Source organism: Equus przewalskii, chromosome 7 (assembly GCF_037783145.1).
Source record: "Equus przewalskii isolate Varuska chromosome 7, EquPr2, whole genome shotgun sequence".
Classification (NCBI taxonomy): Eukaryota; Metazoa; Chordata; class Mammalia; order Perissodactyla; family Equidae; genus Equus; species Equus przewalskii.
Window position 1 is genome coordinate 26,134,642 of NC_091837.1, and position 23,497 is coordinate 26,158,138.

At 46.2% G+C, this 23,497-nt stretch overlaps 1 protein-coding gene across 3 annotated transcripts in view; it reads left to right on the plus strand.

The window, feature by feature from the left end:
- Nucleotides 1–23,497, plus strand: part of TMEM132B (transmembrane protein 132B) — a 355,698-nt gene that overhangs the window by 154,788 nt on the left and 177,413 nt on the right. The window contains exon 1 of one of the 3 annotated variants that reach the window (XM_070627292.1): nt 22,525–22,663. The exons of the other annotated variants lie outside the window; for them this stretch is intronic. The gene's annotated coding sequence lies outside the window, so the exon portion shown is untranslated. Of the gene's footprint in view, nt 1–22,524; nt 22,664–23,497 lie in introns of those variants that run through there. 3 annotated transcript variants of the gene reach the window in all.

Genomic DNA, 23,497 nt, shown 5'->3' on the forward strand with positions numbered 1-23,497 from the left:
TTGCCCGACGTGCTTCCCGGGCTGGAAGTGAGGGTCTGGTGGCCACATTCGGGTCTTTATCCCTTTTGGAAATTTCACCCTGTGAAGGAGAGCTGGAGTTTGATGGGGCCTGAGTGAATGGGGTGGCCATCCCCCCGGGGTTTCCCCATTCTCTGTGTTTCTGATTCCGAGTGTTGAGTTCTTGTGTGTGGCAGGCACTCTGCTACCCGCTTCCCGTCCCTCCATCTTACGTACTTGCTGTCAGTGGTCCCAGTGGGAGGCAGCAGGACCATCCCCATGTGTCACCTGGGGAGGCTGAGGCTGAGGAAGATAAGTGACTTCGTCTAGGCCACGAAGCCAGGGTTTTCGATTCCCAGCATCTGAGCACCTCGCTACTGTGCTGTGCTCAGAGAGGCCACATCTTGAGCTGATTTAGCTGAGATGTCCATCAGAGGAGAAGGGGTAAATAGCTAAATATTTATACAGAGGAATACTCTGCAGATATGAAAATGAAGTCGTGCTACACTTGTTGGATAAATCTCTAAAATCTAGGGTTAAGAGGAAAAGCAAAGCAAATTACCAGCTCCTACCTATAGCAGGATACAGTTTAAAACGTGAAATACAATTCTATTTGCTGTGAATGCATTCGTCTGTAGTCAATGCATGAAACATGCGCGGACACAAACGCCAGCGTCGAGAGCGGTGGGTTGAAGGTCCAGGGAGCTTTGTACCTGCGTCTTCTATTCGTTCTTCTGGTGGTGGGAGACGTGGGTGTTCATTTGAATATTCTCTGTACTCTTTTAAATGTTGGACCTATTTCATAATTATAACTTTCCTAATATTTTATTGTGAAAAATTTCAGACATGTGGCAAAGTTGAAGGAAATTTACAGTGAGAATCCATATGTCCACCACTTAGATTTTTCCATTAATATTTTACTGTTCTGGCTTTACCACATTTTTATCTATTAATGCTTCTATTCAGTCATAAATCCATCTTATTTTTCGATGCATTTCAAAGTAAACTGTAGCCATTCATTCACTCGCCTAAGAAGTTCCGTATGCACATCGTTAGCTAGAATTCGATATTCATGCGATTTTGGCTGGGATTGCATTGGATATACAGATCGATTTAGGGAGAATTGCAGTCTTAACAATATTGAATCTTCAACACGTGATCATGAACTGTTTCTCCATTCATTCACATCTTTACTTTTCTCCAGAAATACTTTGTAGAGTGTAGTGTACAGGCCGTGCACGTCTTTTGTTAACTTTATTCTTTAATATTTTATTTTTAAATGATATCGTAAATGGACTTGATTTTATTTTCATTTTTCTAATTTCTCACGGCTAGTATATACATATAAATTGACTTTTGTGTATTGAGCTTGTGTCCTACAACCTTGCCATAGTCACTTATCTGTGTCTTTATCCTTAAAATCTGTCTCTTGTAGACGGCATAGAGTTGTGTCTTGTATTTTTATCTATTTTGAAAATCTCTCTCTTTTAATTAGAGAGATTATTCCATTAATATTTAATACAATTACTGATGTGGTTAGATTTGGGTTCCCCATTTTATTGTTTGTTTTTCTATTTACTCCTTCTGTTTATTGTTCCTCTGTTCTTCCTGTCCTGCCTTTTTGGGGGTTATTTGAATGTTTTAAAGAGTTCTAGTTCAACTTTCCTATAGGCCTTTTAGCTGCACTTTCTTGTTATATTTTTAGTGGCTGCTCAGGGATTACAATACACACACACTTAACTTTTCACATCTAGTTTGAGTTAACGGATTACTTCCCAGAAAAAGGAGGTCAATGGTAGGTCCATTTAACCACCCCGTGTCCTTTATGCTAACGTCATTTTATGTAATGACACTGACTTATGTTAAAAACTTTAGAAGGCAATATTATAATTTTTGCTTTAAATGGTTTTATGTATTATAAAGAAATTAAAAGGAAAAAGCAAAAAGCAAAAATAGCTTTTTGCTTGTATCCGGGCTCTTGCCAGTTCTGATGCTCTTCGTTCCTTTCCGGGCACCTAAGTGTTCATTTGGTGCCATTTGTCTTTGGCTTGTAGGACTTCTCCGTAATTTTTGTAGTGCCTATCTGCTGGCCATGAATTCCCTGAGTTTTCTTTTATCTGAAAGTGTCTTTATTTTATCCTCATTCTAGAGGAGTATTTTCACCATCTATAGAGTTCTGGGTTGGCAGGGTTTTTTCTTTCAGCCCTTTAAAGATGTCGCTCCATTGTCATTTGGTCTCCACAGTTGTCAGTGAGAAGACAGCCGTTCATGGAGCCTTCACCTGCTGGCACTGTGTCGTTTTTCTTTTGCTGCCATTCTTGTTTCCTTCGTCTTTCAGCAGTTTGAGCCTGATGGGCAGAAGCTTGGCCCTTTCACGTCTATCCTGCCTTGGGTTTGTGGCATACTTGAATTTGTACATTTATGTCTTTCATTCAATTTGAGAACTTTTCAGCCATTATTTATTCCAGTATTTTTTTCTGTCTCATTTTCTCACTCTCCTGCCTTTTTTTATGATTGATTGTAAGACATGAGTTAGACGCTTTGCTGTTGACTAGCAGTGCTCTGAGGCTCTTCGTTTTTTGTCTTTATTCTCGCTCTTTTCACATTGGGTGACTTCTGTGGATCTATCTTCAAGTTCACGGAATCCTTTTGTCATCTATGTTTGGCTATGAAGTTTATCCAGTGAAATTGTATTTTCAGATATTGTAGTTTTCAGTTCTAGATTTTTCATTTTGTTCCCTTACTTTAATTTTTATTTCTCTGCTGAGATTTCCTGGGTTTTCATTCCTTAAGGGCATATTTTCTTTTGCATCTTTGAGCGTAGTTATAATAGCAGCTTTAAAATCCTTTTCTGGTGATTCTAACTCTAGTTCTTCCCAGGATTGGTCTCGGGTGACTGTCTTCTCACTCTTGAATGACCCTTACTTTTTTTGAATCTTCCTAATTTGAGCAATTTTGGACTGCACTTGGAGTTTATGAATGTGAAGTTGTGCAGACTCTGGATTCTGTTATTGTTCTCCAGAGAGTCTTATTTCTTTCGTCTCAGCAGCTGATTAAGTTGGCTGGGCTTGAACTGCAAACCTCTTGGATCACAGCTCCAACCTCAGTGCAGGTCCTTTGTCTTTAGCTGGGACACTTTGACGCTGATCTGCATAGACATGGTTCAGGGATATCAACAGCATAACTTTGGCCTTCCCTCTCTCGCTCTTTCCCTTCCAGGATTCCCTGATCTCTCTTTAGCTGCCACAGCTACCTTGGGCTCAGTCCTGTGGTCACCTAGGTCCCCCAAAACTGCATTTTCCCCTGGTGGTGCTTCCTTTGCCCCCCACAGTGGTGACTGCACCATCCTTGGGCTAAATGCAGCAAAAACGGGGAAATCCTTCCTTAGACTTGTCCTCCTCTGAGTGTGGACTCCCACCATGAGCTGCATATTTCTGTTCACTCTCTAGTGCCTTCAGATAGCTGCCTTTTACACTATATCCAGAGTTTGCAGTTGTTATCTGCAGGTGTGTTGGTCCAGTATGATTAAGCCATTGCTGTAAGCAGATGTAGCCTGTTTATACTTAATGTAATTACTGATATGGTTGGATTTAGGTCTGCTATTTTACCATTTGTTTTTTACCTCATCTTTTTTTTTTTTGTTCCTCTATTCCTTCTCTCTTGATTCCCCTTGTATTAATTAAATATATTTTAATATTCCATTTTAATTAATCTGTTGGCTCTAAGGATTATAATATGCATCTTTAACCTTAGCACAAGCTAATTGAGGTTGACATTTTGTTACTCTGGGTAAAATATAGTTACTTTACAGTAGTATAGTGTCATTCTCCTCATCCTTGTGCTGTTGTTATATATATTATAACTATATATGTTGTATCTTGATACTTTTAAGATTCCAGTTATTTTATAGAATGACTCTCAATTTGGATCTCTCTGATGTTTCCTCATGATTAGGTTATGCATCTTTTACGTGAATGCCACAGAAATGATGCCGTGTTCTCGTTACATCCTATTGAGTGGTACATGATTTTAATTTGCCTCGTTGTAAGTGATGTTCCTTTTGATCACATGATTAAGATGGTATCTGCCAGTGTTTTCCACTGTGAATTTACTGTTTTTCTCTTTGTAATTAATAAGGACTTTGTGGGGAGTTACTATGACACTATAAACATTTCATTTCTCATCAAACTTTCAACATATTCATTTGTTAACTTACATTCATAGGAAGCTTTGATTTCCTTTTGTTGAGTGGATTTGCCCTGTAGGAGGCAGTAGCAAAAGACTGGGGGTTGGGGAGGAGTAGAGACACCAGGGTAATTATTTTCTTCTTCTTCTGCATCCTGGTGCATCTCTGGTGGAGGATGAATTTCCCCTGTGGCTTCACCTCCTGTAGGACACACGCTTCCCTTGAGTTTGAGGATTTGAGCTCCCACTGGATGGCCCCAGTCCTGGGGTTTTTAGGTGACACCACCTCTTACTGTATCTCTCCAGCCTAGGGGGTGGAGTTACTTCTTGCTCTTGCTAAACGGTGGGTCATTTCACATTCCCTATTTAGGTTTTCACTTTTCTATCCTATACCATAATTTCCTGTATTAAATTCCCTCTGTTGAGGTATAAAGAGTTGCTTCCATTTTCCCAGTTGGACCCTATGGGTACAGAGCAGCATCGTCATTTCAGGTTTGGACATGCTGAGTTGGAGGTGCCTATGGGACGTTTAGATGGAGAGGTGGAAAGGGCTGTTTGGTACATGGTTCTGAAGCTCAAAATAGATGTCTTTCCTGGAGATACAAATTTGGGTGTCTTTGCAGTTGGATCATAATAATTGAAGCCTTGGGAAGGATGAGATTTTCTCAGTAAAAATCATGGGAAGAAAAGAGGGCTTGTAACTGAATCCTGAAGGGGCCCAACATTTAATAGTTTGATAAACAACAAAGGTGAGCCTTCAGAAGAGCAGCAGAGAAGGAGCAGAGAAAGCCAGGACATCACACAAGCCAAGAGAAGAGACTGAAAGCAAGGGAGAGTCAACAGAATTGAATGCTGCTGAGAGGTCAGGCGAGGAAATGAAAATCCTCCTTTGCATTTTACATGTGGAGGCCGTTGGTGACTTTAACAAGATGATTAATGGACTCCTGGGGGTAAAAGCCAGATTGAAGGAGTTAGGTGTGAGGGATCTGTAAGGTATGTTAGTTAGGAATTAAGGTTGCCTACATGTAGCAGAAATCCCAAAGAACACTGACCTCCTCAAGACAGGGATAGATTTAGGGAAGGGCAACAATGTCCTTCGAAATGATACCAAGGTAGGTACTGGTTTGGTGGATCAAGGATGTCAGAGCACCAGGGATTGTGTGATTACCTTGGCCTTCCCCTCATTGTCACAAAATGGCTGCTGTAGTTGTGGCCATCACGTCTATGTTTCATGCAAAAGGAAGGAGAGAGAGGGGCAAAAAATCACATGCACCTGAGTCTGCCCCTCTGTAAGGAGCCTTCCCAGACGTGCTGATCAAAATCTTCTGACTAATGTTCAATGGCTGAAACCTTCTCATGATCAAGTCCATCTGTAGTGAACAGGGAATTGTAGGTGTTTAACTGGGCGTATTGCCAGCTTACTCACCCCAAATCAGGGCTTTCTTGATAAGGAAGAAACAGAGGATGGATATTAGGTGAGCAATTGACAGTGTCTGCTACCCATGATTTCATGGATACAGGGAGGAGAATGTTGTTCCCAACATTTGGAAGAGGAAGGGAGGATGGCGAGTAAACTGGAGACCTGGGTATCAGGAAGGTTCTTTCCTCTAAAGCTCAGGGAAGCCTGTATGTGTTTAAATGCTGGAGCAGAGCTCAAAGTCCTGGAGGTGATGTGGGACCGGCTTCCAGGGGCCTGAAGGAACTCCTCTGTGTGCCTTGTAGATTTCCAAGACACAACTGGGCGTCGGTCTTGCTTCCAGTACTCACTTTAGAGTGGCAAAGAGTTTTATTTTCAAGGAAAATAAGTAATCGTGTGCATAGTAGATGTGCTCCGTGTAATCAGTTAACGTGGAGCTAGTTCAGTTTGCTCTTTCAGCATTTTGTAGTTGCCCGCCAATGACTTGGGGGTAAATAATTTTAGGGAAATTCCAGGGGGCGTCCTCACCAGAGATGCAAGGTACACTTTGTGATCTTTTCATCCTGCTTGGTGGGGTAATGTTTGGTGCCAGTTTCATCAGATTTCCAATAAAAGTGTAGTGTCCTATTCATCTCTCTGTTGGCTCCAGTAAAAATAAAAATACAGTCTCTCCCTCCATTGTGTTAAGACTGACTGTCACTCACTGTCATTGAGACAGATTTCATGAAGCCAGGAAGGAAGAAGATAATGAACTCTGTGAGGGTGTAACCTACAGTCTATCATTTTAAGGTAGATATAATTTTTAATTGCATTTCTTTCTATCTAAGTGGTCTAAATCTACAAAACTTTTTGCAAGAAATTCAACATGCTCCCCTCTTTGTACTTGGAGTGCTTTATTCAGACTTCTGGTCCGGCGTTTATCCCAGCACGTTACAATTAACTGAATTTGTGTCAGTCTCTTTGATTATGAGCTTCTGCAGACGGGATTGCTGATGTGGCAGTCTGCGTCCCCAGCTACGACTGGCAGCCTGTTAGAGCTCATGAAGTCGCCCCCGAGAGGAATTAAATTTGAAATCCAGAATAAGAAAACTTGTCACTTACCTTCAGGGTCCCAAGTAATGATTTTTCTTCCCTTATGGCCACGCAATTGCGTCTCCTACTTAATAGATCCGTGGGTGGTTTCCCTCTAAATGGGAAATGGAACTCCCTCCCAGGACTTGTAGCCTGTTGGTTTAGCCGAAGGAGCTCTCTGCCTGCCCTGGGGGCCGGGACGCCAGGACCAAAGTTCATAGATGTTTCTCCAGAGGGAAGGAGTAGAAAGAAAGGTGCCCATTTTGCACTGGTTAGGGTCGCAGTTGGGGATACTTTATACACAGCATTTGAAACTCTGGTGGGGTTTGAAGTGAAAGGCAGGTGAAAAGTAAGAAGATACCTTTCCTGTTGCAAATTTGCAGCACTTTTGATTGTGGCCTAAGGGAGCGGGGCAGAATATGAGGACGCAGAGCCGATGCTCGTAAAGCGTCCTTTGCCTCTCCTGCCTCATCTCCTGCCATGCTGCCTGTTGTGCACCGAGTTCCAACCTCACACACCTTCTCTCCGTTCCTGCAAACCACCAAGTTTACTCCCATCTCGGGCACTTTCTTTGATCTCTCTGCCTGGAATGCTCCCCAGGTGAACAGGGCTGTCCCCTCCTCATCTTTCACTTCTTACCTCCAATACTTGCCTTCAGAGAGGCCTCCTCGAGCATTGAGCATCCCTAAGTGGTCCCTAAGCTGGCCACACCTCCGTGATCCCACCTGTTTTCTTCAGGCACTCATTGCTACCGGAAATAAACTAGGCGACTTACTCGTTCACTTATTTCTTGTCTGTTTCTTCCACGCTCAAATGTTGGCTCCGTGCAGGCAGGCCGTGTGCCCTCCGTGCCAAGAACTGTGCCGGGCTTGTAGCTGGGACTCAGTAAATGGGGAACAAACTCACCTCGACATCCTGGATAAGGCAGTTAAATTATGGGGGTTGATGCCTGTTCTGGACTGAATTGTGTCCCCCTGAAATCCATATGTTGAGTCTGAACCCCCTAATATTTCAGAATATGATTGTATTTAGAGATAGGGCCTTTCAAGAGGTAAAATGAGGCATTGGCATGGGCCCTAAGCCAATATGACTGGTGTCTTTATAAGAAGAGGAGATGAGGACACAGACACACACACAGGGAAAAATCAGGTGAGGACACAGCGAGAAGGTGGCCATCGACAAGCTCAGGGGCCTCAGGAGAAACCAACCCTGCTGGCCTCTTGATCTTGGATTTGCAGCCTCCAAAACTGTGAGAAAATAAATCTTTGTGGTTTACGCCCCCAGTCTCTGGCATCTTATTATGGAACCCCTAGAAAACTAATTCAATGCTCTGCAATGGAAAGGAATAAAATAGCCTTCCATACAATGAGCTGGTGATGCAGAAGTTTCTTTCCGTCTCTCACCCTTGTCCTCTCCTTCATGAGTCCCGTGTTTTCCGTTCTGTTTCACTGTCAGTGTGAGACTTTCGAGAGCACAGGTTTTTCTTACTGGAATGGGCTGATTTACTGGGAGCACCGCTTGGCAGATGAGTGCCCCACAGGGTCTTGCTCTGGACTTCGGGCTTCCTCTTCAGAGATCTTCCTTCAGGATTGGGCATGTGGAGAACAGTGTTAGTGCAGAAGGAAAACTGTCACCAGACTTGACTGGCTGAAGTCCTCTCCCGGGAGGCTCCTCCTTCTTAGATCTGAGGTGACTTTTCTGCTGAAATTCTCCCGGGGCACAGGAAATTCTCCGGGATTCTCGTGTGAGTTTGCAGAGAGGTGTGGATGTCGCTCAGCTGACCCACAGACACGTTTCTTTTCTTGTTTAGATAGAGAAGGTGGCTGGTTGTAACTAGCAATTGGTGAACCCCTTGAGTCCTCGCTGTTTCCAGCCAGGGTCCCATGTGAAAAAGAGAGACACGAGGAAGGAGATCTCCTTCGGGGCTTCTCTGGGGTTCCAGCCAAGCCTTCCGGATGCATCTGCCATTGTAGAAGCCCCCACCGCCCCTCATGCTTCTTTTTCTTTCTTGTACATCTAAGAGCCTTTACTCCTGCTTGGCAACTTGTGTGTTGGTCAGCTTGTACGCCTTGGTGCTCACTAACTAGTTGCAGTTATGTGCTGTCAAAGAAAATGGAGAGAGGAAAGGGACCATTTGTGACTCGAATGAGAAATGGGAAAGAACGAATATTTCCGATGCTGCATACAGAAAAAAACCCTTGGTTTCGGTCACTTCATGGTGCAGAAAAAAGTCGAGTTAAATTTCATTTTGCAGCAGAGCCGGATGGCACTGCTGAAATCCGTAAGATCAGATATAACATTTCCATCCCTGAGCGGGTTTGTAAAGCCCCTAATAGGATTTACTGACCATAAGAACCACAGGCTGAGCAGCGGAAAGGTTTTATTTATTTGCCATCTGTATGTAAATTTTGCTATTATGGAAATTGTGTCAGAAATTGGACTACAACTAGACAGCACACAATGTACTATAATATTTGCGCTAAGATACAAAAAAAAGCCACCTCTATGTGTGTGTGGATAATCCAGCTCATTGTGGCTTTCTGTAGGAAACTCAGTCTCAGAGTCTGAATCTGACCTGCGATCACAGTGGATGGACTCATTTAAATCCACAGCAGTCACTCAGAGAGTAGGAGGTGGGACTGAGTCTTCACGGGAAAAGAAGTATCCATGTCTTTCCTTATTATTAGCTCGCAGAACTCAGCGCCAATCCATCCTTTAGTGACTCCCCGGGTGACTATAAAGAGACCATTGCATTGCTAAAGGACAAATATTTTTGGAGTTAATTATAGCTCGTCATGGAAGACAGGAACGCCTCTTTGCTTTTTATCCTGGAAGAAACTCAACTGACGTGCAGAAATGAAATCGGGCCTCAGGAATGTGGATGTCAGCTGTGTTACATAATTAGTGTGCTGGGGTGGGGGAGCGGGCGGCTTATTGTGCAGCCAGTGGCTGTCTTTGAGGAGCAGACATACACCCTGTCATGCCTGCTTACAAAGTTTGACCTGCCATCGTTTCATGTTTCCATAGTAACGTGACAGGGGTCCAGAGGAAGGGGTGGACTCGCTTTGGCGAGACCTGAAAAATGGAGTCACCGTCTATGTTCCCCTGCGTTCTGAATTTTGTTCTTTCACTGTCTGTCTCAAAGTCACTAGGTTCTAGACTGACTTTTGCCTTTAATTCATCTTGGATGCCAGCTGAAATCAGCCTGCACCTCACACGTTGGGAACCACTAGTGCAGGGGAGAGGTGATTTCAGGTGACCCTAGGGGGTACAGGTACTCAAGTGCCAAATGTAGGTGCTGCGGGAACAGTGACTTACCCAGTGAGGGTTGAGTCCTCTGCGTCCATCCTCTTTCTGCCTTGATTCAGCCAAGGAGACAGCCTCTGTCTGATGCTCCAAAGTCTCTTTCACCCCCTAACCAACTATTGGCGGGTTTGTTTCTGTGTCGAACAACGCTAGCCCACGCCCCAGGCTGGAGCTTTTGGCAGGCAGCCGTGTCTGCCTGGAATTCAATAACATTGTTTCATTTTTATTGTACTCATTTTAGGGGTTTTCTTCTCTTTATGGAAAGTGATATTGCTTTTTTCATTTAAAGTGCTGATACATTGCTTTCTCCCCAGATAAATTTATATAAGGCCAGTGAGCAGATTTAAAAGAAAATATTAAGTAAGTATTAACATAGATAGCATCCAGGATAAAGCAAGGCAGCGTGTCTTGGTACGGGGGTGCCGAGAGCTGGGGAGTTCCTCGGCCGCGTGTGCCCGTCAGGGAGGCCACCCTGCATGCGTTTCTTTAGCATGTGTCTCAGAGCCGGGTGGTTGGCTCTGAGGTGGACATTTGCTCTTCATCAGTGGCCACCAGCTCAGGGGCTGTTGAGCTTTTCCTGTCCCAGTTCTCTCCCCTCTGAAACAGGATGACACCACTTCCTGAAGGCTGTGTGGTGGGTCTAGAGGGAGTCACCTGCAGGGGCGAATCATCCAGGTTGAGGAAGGTGTTCAAAGAGGGCGAGTTTATCCCCTTCCCCTTGTGAGGGCTGAGGCTGCTCCGGGACGTCCGTCATGGAATGAGGAAGCTGAGTGGTCCACGCAGGGGTCGTAGGATGGCGCTGGCAGGGCTGCTGCCCACAGCACACCTGTGCATAAAGTACAGGGTCAAAATGATCTGAAAGCAAAAGTGACATAAAATAAATGCCGGCTGTACCTCGGGGAGGGAAGAATAACACGGAGTGGCTGGCTTTCCAAGTCGTCCCAAACCCTCTCTCTTCCGGTGAGTGTGAATCCCTTGGGGGAGGTCGTGAAAATTCAGGGCCCTGGGCCACGTCCAGACACTGAGTGAGACCTGCTGTGGGCGAAGCCAGCAGTCTACGGTTCAGAGTGCGGCTGCACACTCGCGTCTGCTCTCTGCATGTCTCCGCGGGGAAGCACCTGCCGGGTGTGCGGGTGGGAACATGCTGGTTGTGCTCCTGGAGGGCATGACTACTTCTGACTGACGGAGCTGCCCCGGGGGCATAAGATGGAGAGAGTTCTCAGAGGTGGGCTGACCTAGGATGGGACTTATCCTGAAGGTCCAGGAGCAACCGAACCAGAGAGAGACCCAGGGCGGAAGCCCTAGTCAGAGGTCAGGAGAAGTTGGATGGTGTGTCCAACTCGGGGAGAAAGGCAGAGGTGAAGCAGAGCTTGGGTGAGGAGGCCATAGCAAGGGGATCTTGAGAACAGAGCAAAGAATGAGGTCACTTCTCATGTATGCTCGTGCCTCAGTTTCCCCTTCTATAAAATGAGGATAATGAGGTTCCTACTTCAGAGGGCTGTGATGAGGAATAAACAGAAAACTGTGTGTAAATAGCTTAGCACAGGGCCTGACACATAGCTCTAATTATTATTAATATTTTCCTTGTTATAATTTTTTCCCACTTATGTAGCCTCCAGTACATCTTATGGGACGTTATGAACATTCTTAAAGGGTCCTCGTGGAGTTGGACAGACCCCCTAGGAAAGTGGAAGGAATCATTTTCTTTAAAGAGCATCTCTTCAGAATACACGTGTAACTCTAGCTCCTTGCTGTGGGTTTCGGTTAATAACCGTTCATTGAGCACCTACTCAGTTGGTGTTTTAAGTTACCAAGAAGTCTTGGATGGGGTCCTCACCCCCAAACATCTTAAATTCTTTTGGGGATGCAGTGTGTACATACAAACAGATGAATGACAAAGCTAGGTTTGATGCTATGGGTGTTTCAAGAATGTTTTGAAAGGTAGGTGTTTAGGGAGCCTGGAAAAGAAGAGGTGTCACTTGATCTTGGCTGTTAAAGGTTGGATAAATGAGAGTATGAGGATAGAAGGGGAAAAGGCATTCTTGATCTGTTAGAGATGGCAACACTGCGTATGGAGTGATGGGTAGTCCAGCTGGGAGGATGTTGAGACTTATACTATGATTAACCTGTGGATATAGGGGTAGATCCCTTTCCTCAGCTTGTCACTCACTGCAGAAAGCTATGTATCATGAAAAAGTGTGGACAGTGAAGTAAAGAACACTGGTTCAAATCCCTATTCAGAAGGAATGCTAACCTTCTGACCCCTTGATTTTATCCCATTTTGGATTTTTGACCATCAGAATGATAAGATAATATATTTGTGTTGTTTTAAGTCACTAAGTTTGTGGTAATTTGTTACAGCAGCAACTGGAAACTAATACAGTGCCTTCACCAATTAATTCAGAAAATAGATGGAGGATGGTTTTGTCAGTGAGCAGAGCCCCTTATGCAAGGGAGATGGATGGAAAGTGAAGGGATCACCGTGACCTCCATCACCAGGATATCATTCACCGTGTGCAGTAAGCACTCCTGGTTCCAGAGATGCATTTCCAGCGTGAAAGAAGCTAAGAGACTCATGGTGCTGCCAGAACAGTGAGAGGCACGTGGAATTTGGAGTTTTGAGAGATGAGGGCTTTTCAGATCACAATATCACAGAAAAGGCAGAGTTTTGAACTCCTGTTTTGCTCCTGTCTTACGGATTGAGGATTTCTCTTCAAGTTGGAAGGGAGGGAATGCCCTGGTACAGAAAAAATGGAACTAAGGATGGGTGTATTCATTTCCTTCATCCACTGTAACAAATTACTGCAAATTTGCTGACTTAAAGTAACAGGAATTTAATCTCTCTCAGTTGCGAAGCCAGAAGTCTGAAATCAAGTTGTGGGCGGGGGTGGCTCCTTCTGGAGGCTCTGAGGAGACTCATTCCAACCCTCTCCCCCAGCTTCTGGTGATGGCCAGCAACCCTTGGCGTTCCTTGGCTTGTTGCTTCATGAGTCCAATCTGTGCTTCTGTCTTCACATGGTCTTCCCTTCTGCATGTCTCTCTGTGTCTTCTCCTTTTCTGTCTCTTATAAGGACACTCATCATGGAATTTAGGGCTCAAACTCATCCAGGATGATCTCATCTTGAGATCCTTACTTAAGTACTTTATCCAACTAAGGTCACATTCACAGGTTCTGTATGGACATATCTTCGGGGAGCCACCATTCAATCCACTACAGTGGGCAAAGGGCTGAGCCCATCCTTCTGGGCTCAGATGACTCATCTCCTAGGGCACTGGAGGCGTTTGTAGGTTGATCCCAAGCACAGTGATTGGAGTGGGGCTCATGTCAGTGCCCGGCTCTTGTCCTCAGACCCAGTCCTTGCTCTTCCTTTGCTCTGCCTGTATCACAGAGGGCTGACCTTGCAGGTCCCAGTTTCTCTTCAACTGGCTGAAGCCGGTGGGAGGCACTGGCAGAGGACCAGTGAGCAGGAGGGAGGGGGCGGCCAGGGTATTTCTACCTCCTCCCTCTCTGCTATGTGTCATTTATGGCAGCAGCTACATTTCTCCTGCTTGATGAGCCTGTTGTGGTTCTGTCATCCTTCAGGTGGCCCTGGCCCCTGGCTCTGAGAAGGCTACTCCCTCCTTCTGTTCTTCTAGCCTGGGGTTCTGCAATTTTCTGCAGTGCTAATCTTGATCGAGCTTCTCAGATACACATAACTGAGTCAGCCCTTCTCTGGATTAACTTTGCTCTGTTTTAAATGCTCAGAGTTGTCCCTGTTCTCCTGATGAGACTCTTACATGTACAAGAGATACGGAGAGAGAAAGGAGGCATGGATTTTGTGTGTCATCCTCATTGCTAAGCACACCGTAGCATAAAACCAAACTCTGCCTTAACTCTGTCCCAGCTCAGGGGAATCACAAGCAGGTCTCTTTAGCCCATTCTGAAGACATTGAGGGGTTCAGATTCCACATAACTTCCCACCTGCTGGGGGCCCAAGGCCCCACCCTCCTTCCATACTAATATTGCATGGTGCACAAGTACATGCCGGATGTCCATGTGGGCCCCCTGCAGATCCCGAGACAAGGAACTGGGGTGCAGGGAGTTTACCTGGGAGGTGATGCCAGAAGCCAGAAGTGTGAGGATGGGGAAGTGAGACAGGGAAGGAAGAGAAGCTGATAAAGGTGTGCTGGTGAGTCCCTGGGGCTTCATCCCGCTGAGGTCCCTCCTCAGAACTGTGTAGAAGGCACCTCAGAACTGTCCCACTGGAAGATGGGGAAGCTGGAGCATTTATCTACTGACTTCCATCCTAGTTGGTTGAAGGTGGCCCTGGGGGTTGTAACTGGGAGAAAACAGCAGAGAAGCAGAGAACACTCTGGTGAAGGCCACTGGTAGAGGCACGTGGAGCTGTCCACGACGGCAGTGCTGAAACTGGGTGGGCTGAGGGGCGGGGGCTAGGAGGTGCTTCCTAAGTGCCTGCTATTGTGCATGTGTGTGCGCACGTGTGTACATGTGTGATCACATGTCTGCGCATGCTTCTGTGTACATGTGTGTGTGCATGTGTGCAAGTCAAGTCACACAAGGACTGAGCTGAGCACAGACATAGGTCCCTCCTGCCAATTGGTCATCTGCTACTGAGGGAAATTCTCTCTGGATACCAATGGGAAGTGCAATGACTATAGACCCCAGGTACATGTGATGTTTGGTGCCAGCTGGAGTGGGAGTGTGGGGTGGGCTCTGGGGATTCTGATCAGGTGCTCTGTGGGGGGTCCTGCCAGTTGCTTGCCGTGGATCTGGGCTTATTTCTAGACTTGGGTTTCCAGCCTTCCCGTCCATTTTATGAGATGCACAATATCTACCCTATAAACCTCTTTCTTGTAGGCTGGCCAGAATGAATTCTGTTGCTTGTAGTACTCTAACGTACATCCTCCCTTGAGTGTTTGACTTTTCAGGTTATTATCACATGATTTTGTATTAAACAGAAATAATTTTTATCATACACCAATATCTTTAGATCCCTAAAACACAGACAAAAGTAAGATATGGTTCATGTTTTCTTCTAAGGCAAGTGTGGTTTCTCAGTGGAGTCAGTTCAGCGTCTCTCTTTTTCTAGTTGAGATCACTCGGTTTTATTTCTTTCATTCCAAGACATGGTCCCAGGACACTGAGTGATGATTCTGAACAGGAGCCTTGGTGCAAGAACATGAAGAAGGTGCATTCTTACTGCCTTCTCAACCATGACATGGGCTGGCGGAAAGAGAAGACACCTTGCACTTTGACATCTGAGTTCTGGTCCTGGCTCTTTAGAGCCTTCCTCAGGTCACTTCATTTCTCTGAGCCTCAGTTTCTTATCATAAAGCCATTAGCTTAATTGAGATGTAACCTTATGGAGAGGCGCTTGAAAAAGTTCAAAAGTCTATGAAGATGTATGGTTGGATTGCTGTAATCGGATGCCAGGAAATCACATCAAGCTCAGTTCAATAACATTATTCTTGAACTGTGTTTCAGGGTTGAACTACTCATCAAATTATTCCAGCTCAGTCTAAATTTGTGGAAGTTGTGGGTGTTTTTCTTTTTAAAAAAGTCTGTTTTCTTTGCCTTCTCTCTGCTTGAAAATCCTTTTTGTGGCTTCCCATTCTCAGCTTCTCCATGAATCGGCAGCAGTGGAGACAGACGGGAGGTGGACAGGTGAAGATAGGGGGCTGTGTGTTCCACAGCAGCGTTTTTGACAACCGAAGATAAACGCTGGGATCTTTCTTAGCAGCTTGATTCCTCCTCCTGGTGCGTTTTCCTTTTTCATCTGAGCTGTTGAGCGAAACCAGCCTGGAGCAGAATCTCAGATTGAGGTGCCAACTGCTCTGCTGAATTGAGCCGGACAGGGAAGCCGCCTCCTGGCTAGAGAATTGCTTCTTTGATTCGCAGCTCAAAGACCCTGGGGGGCAGCTGCAGGGCTGCAGTAGAGTGTGAGGCTGCCTGTAGAGGCTGGTTCAGGTCGTCTCTGGAACTGCCTTTTCCCAGGGTCCCGGTGTGCCCATACCTACACCCCACCCCAAATCTTTTCCCTTACTATTTTCATTTCAAATGATGCCCTTTTTTCTTTTAGGCAATAAATTTATCTCAAAAGAAAACTTTATATCATTCCCTTGGTGGAAGATCAATCTCTTGACTTTCTGGTTTTCCTTTTTTCTGGTACTCATTCATATTAATGTGTAGCTGTGACAGTAATGGGTTTATCTCTAAACATATCTCACCTTGGGGATCCTGACCTCTGGGACTGAGCAGTCGGCACTGTCTCTTTCCCGTCTGATTTCACTTTTTCTACCACATGTTCACATCAGCAGTGCTACTGTTCAATTAATATTATTCTCTAAATCAGCTCATGTTTTTACTAAAGTAAATTTACCTGCAACAGAAACTTTATGTCTCTTCTACAAATGGAAAATCAGTATCACTGGCCATAAATAGAAGTCAGCTGTAACAATAACGATACACAATAGCCAGTGTTACAACGTTCAAGCTAGACGGTTGGAGGCTGTAAAATGCCTTGATTTTGAGGCTCATTTGTTTTCTGTTAAAGAGGAGGTTTGCAACTGTTAGAGGTCGTTACAGACATGAACACTCCACTGCCACTTTCCACCAGATTTCATCAAAACAGTGGACAAAGATTAGAAACTCTCTTCTTCAATTTTTTAAACAATTATTTAATATTATGTCCTTGTCCTACCACCTAAAATTCTCTCATGTCCTCTTAGGGAGAGGAGTGTCTATCCCACATCCTGAAAACACGGCACTATCAGTTAAAACATTTTTTTTAACATTTAATTTTGAGAATTTACAAAATTGGATGAATTGCCAGCATTTTAAAACTTGGGGAGATGAATGCTTGGTCCTTTATTTCTCTCTGTTCTTCCTGACAGCATCTGATGGGATAAGAACTGTGTTTGGCATCTTAAGCTGTCCAGGGGGAGGGGACCTGGCCTCTGGCTCTTTGCTTCCCATCTCTGGTCTCTTGAGGGAAGCCCTGCCGAGCATCCTCATGGCTGTTTGTTTCCCATCCTCCCAAGGATTCCTGGAGGCTGCCTGATGGACCTGAGTGGGGTGGTCACTGCACCTTGTGCTTTCCGTCCAGAAGGAGCCTTTTTACTGACAGGGAACCAGAAGGTTCTATGTCACTTGAGAACAGATGCTGATAAAATCTGTGTTGGACACAGACCTAATGTAACTCTCAAGCTACAGTTTCCCAGGGAAAAATGGCTTTATTAGTGTGATTTTCCTGTTCTTTATAGTAGGTTTGGCAACTAAAAAAATATGACCAATTGATTTAAACGAGGTTCCAAGAAGTGCCAGGATCTTAATAGCATATTTTTAGTTTAACCCATGGCAGGCAGGTCAGTGTCATACAATATTTCTCTTGTCGGAGATTCGTCAGTTTATTAATTGAACAAATATTTGCATGTATCCCGTTTGCCAGGTACTGTTTTTGCACTGACTATAGTGGGGGAGGATGTAGTTCTCTGATCTCATGGGGCTTATATTCTAGCAGGGGAGGCACAGAGAAGTTCCTGGTGTGTTGGTGTTTATGGGGCCCATATTTTCTGAACGAAACGAGTACTGGAGTACTTGTTGATTTTGAGTGGAGCAAAGTCCAGATGGCCCCACAGTGGGAGGGACGTAAGGTGGGGAGAAAAAATGCCTGGCCAAATCTGGTCTGGCCGTGGGCCAGCACTGGGGCTGTTGCTCTCTTTTGAATTGGGGAGTGGTGTATTGAAAGTCATTTGGTGGCACTGCCAGCTAGGGACAAAATGCCTACCACAGATGAGCAAATTAGTAGATTCTGCTTGCTTTTGCATTTTTTGTTTTTTACTTAGTGGTTTATTGCATTTTTTGTTGCATTTTTGTTCTCGACTTAATGATTTGTTTGTTGCAATTTAAAATGTTGGTGGATGCAAGACAAGGTACACCAATGAGCGCAGTGGCTGAATAAAGTGAGGCAGGCACAACCGAAGAGCTACAGGAGCGCTGGAGAGGGAACAGCCCCTGCGGAGCTCTGCGCTGGGAAGAATGTTGGCTTTTAGGAGGAACAGAAAGGAGGCGGTTTTTCCTGGATCCAGTAGTGTCTGACTGAGTTTTTGCATCTGCAGAGATAAGAACAGTTCACCAAGTGAACGCGGCTTGGGGGCGCTATTTTGGGGTCCTACTGAGCAGTGCAATGATTTGGCTAATATCACGCAGGGAGCTGTTAGCCAAGTTTAAAATAAACCTCCAGCTCGCTAAGACTAGGGCTTCTTTGACTTATATTCCTGCGGCTGTGTAATATTTAGAAGCTGTCTCTGAAGGCTGTTTCTGAAGTGATGGCACACAGTTAAGTAGTCTGAGGTACGGGGGGAGACGTTGCCTAAGAAAGACGTCCTGAACCCCCCAGCTACATTATCCGTGGCTGTGAATATCCCAGACAGATATCTGGTCTCTTTATGGTAACTGCCTTTTTTTCCCCTGACCTGTTGCATAGGAAGTCTCTCTTTTGATAGGAGGATTAAAAATATTTTTGCTTCTCATTTTCCAAATCTTTGTCTATTATGTTGGAACTTATTTTATAAACACAGCTAGAAATTCTGGACCCTAGAACGCAGGCACCTCAATGTGTTCTCTGGTTGTCATTCAGAAAGGACAGGTGGGTCTCTGGTCTGTGTGCAGAGGATGGACTTTTCCCTTGGGGGGAGGCCAAGGAAGACAGTGTCAACTGAAGCTTGGTCTCCTTGGTCCTTTGTATGTCCCTCAGACAGTTACGTCAATAGGCAACTGGTGCTTACCCTTCCTCCTTCTCAACCTTAGGACCTGAACTAATGAGTCATTTTTTCACAGCAGGATTAAAGCAGGGATTTACCAAAGAACAGGGTGTGTGTTTGTGCAGAGTATGTGTGTGCGGATGTGTTTGATAAGTTCACTGTGTCAAGGGTGGTTTCTGGAGTCTGTGTTCCGGGACTGAGTAAATGGAGAGAGATTGTCCCCGAGGAGGCTCGTGGGGGCGATGAGAGGGCAGAAACCCCTCGGAGGATGCCCCCACGGAGGGGCCTCGGGCTGCAGACCCTTCTGCAGTTCAGTGGATGCGGTCACACTGCGTACCGGGCAGCCCTGCGCAGACGGAAGGTCTGGTCAAGAGAGGGCTACTTCTGCAGGCTGAGGGCAGAGGGTGCCCCCCTTAGACTGGGGCGTGTGAGTGTCAGTGACCAGCTCTCCCCAATATCTACCTGCCCACCTACTCACCTTTATATTACCTGCCTGGCTCCTGGAGAAACTTGAACTCACAACCATGGGGCTGAGTAGATGGGACATGGGCAACTTTCTAGAAGGTTTCCTAGTTCCAAGCCTGGCAGAGAAGTGGCAGAGACACCCCCACCCCCTCTCCCCCCACTGACCTGAGGGGCACGGGAGCTGCCATTTTGGATATCTCAGGGGCGCCACATGTGGATAAATGACAGAAATCCTAGTAGCTTTCTACTCCCTCCCCATCTTTGTCCATACACGGAATCCCAGAACCATCCCACTCCTCGTCTCTCCCTGAAAGGGGATAGAAAACCTCAGGAAGGGAGCTTTTATTTTTTAAATGAACCTGGCCAAATGGGGCTGAGAATAGAAATTAATTTGAATTTTAGAAAATAGAGAAAATGCTGTTTCTTGAGTTTGTGGACCGAAAGTCTGGCGTATTGGAGTCACACCCGTGGAGTCCATCCACGGGGTGGCGGGAGGTGGCAGCCAAGTGGAATCAGATTTCCACCTACCCAACGGCGGACCGTTAGTCCCGTGGGGACCGTTAGGCTGGTCATGGTTAGAAGGACAGAAGAGGCGATGTGTATTAGCTGCCTGCCGTATGCATTGTGCTGTGTGATGTAAATACATTCACTCATTTCATGCTCAAGGCTACCAAGTGGGTACTATCATCCCCATTTTACAGACAGGAAACTGAGTCCCAAAGAGGCTGAAATAATTAGTGTGAGGTTGCAAAGGTGTAAAGTGGCAAAACCTGGCTTTGAGCCCAGGCATTGGGGTCTGGAGACCTGCTCTTAACTCCTCTGTTACACCGCTTTTTCGGGCACTGGGAGAGGTTTGGGGCACTTCACCTGACAAACAGCCATGAGGATTCGAAGCCCACATGGGTGCCGCCAGCTCGCCTGGTCCTGGGAGGAGCCGTGGGCTGGGACCCGGGACTACAGGGCTCCAGACCTTGGTTCTGCATCCACCCACTTGTGTGTTCGGGGGCGTGTGAATACTTTCTCCGGAGCAGTTTCACAGCAGGGGCCAGACTTAGTCCTGGGGCCTCAACACCCGTGCCAGCGTCGCTTCCCTCAGCCTGCCTCTGTGCTGTGATTTGCTGCGTAGGCTCCACCCCAAAGTTTGACTGGAGAGTCTTTGTAATCAGCAGCCGGATTGGTATCAGAGAGATGGCAGGCGTGTACATCTTCTGAAAGCATCTGCTTTAGGTGGAGCAACGAAAGTGGCTTTGCCTCTGACATTGCTCTGCTTTGTTTCTTCCTGTGTTGAATAAAGCCTGGTCATTTCAATTGCAGGGACCTGCTGCATTTCATCATTCCACTGATCAACCCGACAAGTGTGCATTGAGCACCGAGTGTGTGCAGAGCATTGTGCGAAGTGGGGATATAATAAAAACAAGCAAGATGTGGTCTCTGCTGTTATGCATCCTACAGTCTGGGGACTATATGTATATCAAAACTTACGCAGATCATTATTTAATATTAGTTGTGATAAGTGCTGGCAAGGAAAAATCAAGGTGCAATTAAAGAAAACACTAACCTAGTCCTGTGCACCTGGAAAGCCTTCCCGGAAGAGGTGTTGGTTAAGTTGAGAATTGAAGGATGGATAGGAACGGTCCAGATAATTGGGGGTGGGGGGCGGGGTGAGGGAAAAGGTCTGAGGCATAGAGAACAGTAAATGCAAAGACCTGGACCAGTCGGGGTTCTAGTGGGGAAGAGCTGGCACGCCCCAAAGAGAATTTAAGGAAGGGGCTTTTGACTAAGGGCGGGGCAGGGTCAAGGGAGGCAGCCAGGGGCTGTGAAGCACCCAGGGATGAGTAACAGCGGCAGGCAGTTTCCCCCCCCCAACCCAGGAGGCGAGGGCAGGGAGGGGAATGGAAGGGACCCCGTGAGGGCAGAAGTTGGGGGCAGGGCTTGCCCACAGGAGCTGTGTTCCCTGCCAGCTTCCCAAGCAGAGGAGCCAGGGTGTGACTGTGCCCTCTCTCCTCTCACCATCTCCTCTCCTGCCATGCCTTCTCTTGGTTGACCCCAACTGGAAGCCCGGGGGAGGATGGGGAGCCTCTCGTGGTGCTGTCCACAGTTGTCCTCCGGTGCCACTGCAGAGGGATGGAAGGCGAGAAAGTGGACCTGCAGGAGGAACAGAATGACCAGGCTGGCCAGGGAGGAGAGCTGGCGCTTCTAAGGAGCCAAGAAGGACTCGTGGGAAAGCACAGAGCGTGAGCCCAGAGAGAGAACTGAAACAGTACCTGCTAAGTGCTTACAACTCAGTCCTCACAGGGCACCAGGAGATGGCTACTGTGATTCAGTTTTATAGATGAGGAAACTGAGGCTCAGAGAGGTTAAGCAGCTTGCAGAGCAGATAAATGGTAGAGCCGGGATTTGAATCCAGGCAGGCTGGTTCCAGAGTCCATGCTTTTAGCCGCTAAGCTCTTAGCTCAGCCGCCCCCTCCCTTAGGCATCTCGCGATCTCTTAGTCAGGGTCCAGAGTGTGTGGGGTCTTGTGGGATTTGGGCTTTTCCTGACAACGGTGGAAACCAGTGAAGAGGGTTAAGCTTGGAACTTCGGCAGCGCAGGATTTTGAGCAGGTCGCCCTGGCTTCTTGCAGTGATGCACACGGGGACGATGGCAGTGCACAGGGAGAGAGGAACGCAACCTGCTGATGGACCTGACGGGAGGCAGTTACAGAAAGGGGGTGTCAAGGCTGATCGCCAGGTTCTGGTGTGAGCAATTCGGTGGGTGGTGCTCGTTATGGGCTGAACGTTTGGTTCCCCCGAATTCCTGTGTTGAAACCCTAATCCCCAATTCGATGGCTGTTTGGAGGTGGGGCCCTTGGGAGGTACCTAGGTCATGAGGGAGGAAGCTCACGATGGGATTAGTGCCCTTGTGAGAAGAGTCACAAGAGAGCGGCTCCTCTCTCTGCTCTCTGCCACGTGGGGTCACAGCGGAAGGCTGCCGTCTGCAGACCAGGAGGGGGCTCACCAGGCAGGAACCGAGGCTGCCAGCACCTTGATCTGGGACTTCCTAGCTTCCAGGACTGTGAGAAATAAATTTCTGCTGGTTAAGCCACCCAGTCTGTAGAATTTTGTTGTAGCAGCCGGCATGGACTGAGACAGTGGTCCTTTGTCAAAGAGGACAAGAGAAGTAAGGTGGTTTGGCCTCCATTCTTGGGTGGGTTGATCCTGAGTTCAGTTTGGATGTGTTGTTTGACTTTCCTTGGAGGCCTCTAACAGTGATTTCAAGTGTTCATTTGGCTGTGCATCTGGGACTTAGAAGAAAGTTCTGTGTTCTGTGTTCTGTGTTCTAAAAATAACTGTGTCGTCATACTCTGGATGGTAGATAAAGTGAAAATGAATTTGAGTGTGTGTGCGTGTATTTCTTGGTAACTGTGAGTACCTGGGTTACTGATGTGTCTTCACGGGCAAGAAATATCCAGTGCATCAGGTGAGCCCTTCATTGTGTCTGAGTGGGAGATGAGATGAAAAAATTCCTTGTGGCTCACAGAATGCTTAAATTGGTATAATGAAATGATTCTTTACTAGGTGTTTGAAAATTTATATCGCCAAACATTCTATAAATGGTGGGTTTGATGGAAAGTGAGTTTAATTCCATAAAAGGTCAAGTTTATTTTTGAGTTATGAATTGAATTTTTTATACCATAGCTTTTTTTCTTAGTATTTATTATTGATGTGGTGGAGCTGATGAAGGGAGAGCAGCTCTGATTGTCCCTGTAGATTCCCTTTATTTAGTATTTGCTCTCCGTACTCAGAAGGAAGGTTGAAATATTGAACATCCTTCCGCCATCTGTTCTCTTGTCCTTGGATTACGTGGGGTAACTTTATGTGTGTATCTTATGTGAACTTTGGGAAGATTTTATTTGGCCCTCTGAGAGGAATAAATGTCAGAGCCTGGCTGTTTTTGTCAGTGCACTTTCAACTGAAGATAGAAGAAACCTAGCTCAAAGTGGCTTAAAGGGAGTTTACTGGCTCATGTAACTGAAAAGTGCAAGGACAGCCTCAGATCTGGCTGGATCCAGATGTTCAGGCAGTGTGGCCAGACAGCCATCTCTTTCTACCTACTACCTCTGCTTTCCTCTGTCTGTTTCACTCTCAGGCAGGTGGTGGACTTTTACAACACTTATTCCTTAGTGAAAAGAGAGCTGGGTTCAACTCTCCCTGACAAGTCTTGGGTCACAGGTCTGTTTGTGAACCAGTCACCTGTGGCCAGGGGATGGGATATTCTGGTTGGTTCGGTTGGGTCATGTGTTTCCTTCTTGGA